Raw genomic sequence first — 4,089 nt, 5'->3', positions numbered from 1 at the left:
TACTCGTTCTGTATATTTATTCTGCATAGTCAGGGAACATTTGCGACATCCTGAATACCTTATTGCTCTATACTAGCGGCCAATACATCTAGGAGCGTTCAATCATTCTCGATCTTATACAGAAGTGAATACTGAAATTGTTCAGTATTGATGAAATATGCAAAATATTGAAAGCTCAGTTGAGAGGCTTTAATAATTATGCATTTATGCGTACTCTGAGTGGCTATACACTCATTCACAAATTATAGTGGCATGAGGTTTCATGCTTAAATTCTGAAATATTAATTTCACATAATCATCTGATTGCTGGATCAGAAATATACAAAATTATGATTTTACAATTTTAGCCTTCGTCAAAAATCCACCATCAACAATTGGATTACAAAATGATGTTCTCTTCAGCATTAAAAGTAATCAACTGAGAAATAAAAGGAGGAACAGACACCCACAGGTGAAAATTAAATTCAGACTCATTGTCCAACAAATCGACGAGACATGCTTTAGACCGAGGAAGCTTAGTAGACCAGCACAAGATCCTGGCGTTGTCTTCTTCAGAGAAAGCATGACGCGAATTAGCAGCTGGACCTTGAAAGATACCATGTGGGATAGGCATATGATTGCTGAAGCGTACCCACAATAATGCTTGGAGAAACATTGAATTAACATATGATTCAATTTTCATAAAACCATTATAGACGCTGGTGTCTATAACTAAGGAGTCCAGGTTAGAATATAATGAACCCAGGAACAAACTGTCAATGGGAAGTTTATCACATTTAGCCATCTTGATAGTGAGAGGAGCTACAAATGACTCCAACAAAAGTCCACCATCTTCAAGCACATCTCTGGAAAACCACAAATACAAGAAAACAAAAATAGTCAACGTACTATCCGCAGGCTTATTTTGATCCATGTTTACCGGACACCAGTATATCAACCATTGATCACAATAGTTTCCAAATGTTTTATTAATGTCATGCATCTTAGATGTTAAGACTTCAGACATCACAGTCTCTTCTGCCGAGGACCTTTCAGGAAGGTTACCTGTAACAGGAAGATGCAACAAGACTGCAACATCCTCCAAAGTGATGTGAACTTTCCCCATCTTCATATGAAAGTGTGAGTAGGAATGCACCTGCGAGCAAGAAGAGATACCATACCTCGCATATCATGATTAATGAACAAATCTCCAGCCGCCCTGAAGGCCTCAGTTATTTGAGAACTGTCTAACATGATCATGACCTAGCATATGCCTTGTCTATCCTGAGAAGTATGTTAAAGGTCTTCGAGAAAGTTTGAAGTCTATGGACGAAGCAGAATAATTTCCTCCTTGCAGACAAACGAATTATTTCTTGGGAAGATACTATATTTCTCTGGGATTTATGAGAAGACGAAACGCATAACCCCGAGGAAATTTTTCGGGTTTATACTGAATTACATAGAAATCATCTTCCATATTCGGAGTATTATTAATTATTGTTTCTTCTTATTCTCCATCAAAAGAGGTATCATTATAGCTATCGTCTGACATCTCTGCAAGGTAGCTGTGACATTCATGCAATACGTCTACTTCAATATATCTGATGTGGGACATTTAGACCAAGTCTCCCACATTTGACATGAGAGTCAAACCTTTTTCCATTTCTAGTATTGTTTCTTAATTTATGATTTCCCTATTTTAGAACTTGTTGGTTTCCTAGTTTAGCTTGATTTCCCTTTTTTAGTTATAATACTTTAGGAAATAGTGAAGCATATATAAGAAGGCCTAGTATTGTAGAATATCTACACATTCAACATTATTATCTTATTTGATTTATCAAAGATATATTATTTAGTTATTATTGTTCTCTAGTTTTCTTATTTCTTTTGTGAATCTATTGATTTCACACTAGTTTTCATTATATTTTGGATCTTTGATCCAAGTTATACGCTTTCGCTACGTTAAGTGGTATCAGAGCCTCGATTGACAGCCTCCACTAACATGGGTCATAAGAAAATTGAAGAGTTGAAGACACTTTTGAAGAAAGACCTAGAAACTGATATGCAGACATTGGCTATCTAACTTAGAACGGAGTTGAACACAGATATGGATAAGCGAATTGAAGATTTCAAAGAGTAATTTTATACTAAGTTCATAGGACACGAAAAAATGAAGATAATTGAAGAAATTCCTAAGACCCAACCTGGAACCGTCCACCATCATACGTCCACCCCAAAACACCTCCATTCATCTTTAAACCCCACCAACCACTTCTCAATCTTCTTACAACCATGATACCTCCCTACATATGTCATATTACCATCCATTATATACTACTTCAACATACTCTTCTTGTCCACCTTACACAACCCCATAATTTGAATTCTCCGAGGAGTTTAACACTTATTTTACTCCCCGAAATTTGCACAAAACTTGTATAAAACAACAAGTAATTGATGTAGATGATTATGATCCATATTATTATCCTCCACCACCACGCCATCAAAGAAATACGGGAAATCCACAAACTTATCGTCTGAAGGCTGATATAACCCCGTTTGATGGTTTGTTAAACATTGAAGATTTTCCTGATTGGTTGTGCACATTTGATAGGTTTTTGACATATATTGGCATACCGGAAGATCAAAAAGTAGAGCTTGTTGCTTTTAAGCTTACGGTGCTAGCCTCCTAATGGTGGGATCATCTTCAACTAAAACGAGCCAATCAAGGACTAGGACAAGTTCAATCATGGACATCCATGAAACAAATGTTGAAGAAGAGATTATTGCCTCCAGACTATATGCAAACCTTGTTCATCAGTTTGCATAACTCTCGCCAAGGTAACCACTCAGTATAAGAATATGTGACTAAATTTTCTCGTTTATTGTCTCCGAATCAGCTGAATGAGACGGTTGATCAAATAACCGGACGTTTCTTCAATGAACTTGATTGGAATATACAAGAAAGGTTAGATACTCAACAATACACTTCTCTTTATGTTATCATTAATAATGCTCTGAAGATAGAAACTTTCATGCTTTCTCCACAACCATACCCAAATTCCTCCTTCTCTAACCCTAGAAAACTTTTTTTTCAAAGTTTTTCTAATAGGCAACAACCTTCTCCATACCAATACCGTATTTCTCCTACTCCCATTACCACTCAACCATCTTCGTCGCAAACCCTACCTGCCATGAAGACTCCATCACCTCCACCCCAACCTAGTAATGCTCAACCCATTAGGTCAAAACCTCAAAACCCTTATGCATACCCAACATAAAATAAGTGTTATAAGTCTAAACAGCTAGGAAACATATCAAATCAATGTAGGAGTGGGCATACATTGATGACTGAAGAAAAGTACGCTAATGTGTATGAACAAGAAAGTGAAGAAGTTCTTCGAAATATCGAAGATATACCTATCTATGGAGAGGAATGAGATGAAGAAGATTATGCCACTTGTGTTATTTGAAACCTATTGTCTATTCCCCATGTAGTATATACAACTCATAATCGTGTATTTGCATTCAATGCCGTGTGCAAGACAAGATCTGTGATATGATCATCGACAGTAGGAGTTGTCAAAATATTATTTCATTTATATTGGTGGATCACTTGCAATTGTCTACCCATCCACATCCTAAGCCATACTCCATTGGTTGGCTTTTCACATATTACTTGGACGCCCATGGCTATATGACGTAGATGTTACTTATCGAGGTAAAGCTAATATATATTCATTCATCTACAATGGTAAGAAAAACATATTGCAACCATCTTACGCGAAACCTAGTCCAAGTCTACAACAAGAAGACACAATGATGTCCACCTTCCTACAACTATTCCTACTCAAGTGCAGTCCTTACTAGATGAGTTCACATGCGTTTTAACACCTGATATGCCTAATTCTTTGCCACCTATGAGAAATATTCAACACCAAAGAGATCTTATGCTTGGTGCAAGTTTTCATAATCTTCCTCACTACCATACGAGCACTAAATAACACGATATACTTCGAGGTCAGGTGGATGAATTGCTTTCCAAAGGTTTCTTACAACCTAGTTTGAGCCCATGCGCCATTCTCGTTTTTCTTGTGCCTAAAAAAGATG

Source organism: Papaver somniferum, unplaced genomic scaffold (genome assembly GCF_003573695.1).
Source record: "Papaver somniferum cultivar HN1 unplaced genomic scaffold, ASM357369v1 unplaced-scaffold_83, whole genome shotgun sequence".
In the NCBI taxonomy this organism is placed as follows: Eukaryota; Viridiplantae; Streptophyta; class Magnoliopsida; order Ranunculales; family Papaveraceae; genus Papaver; species Papaver somniferum.
Note: the sequence above shows the minus strand (reverse complement) of the source record.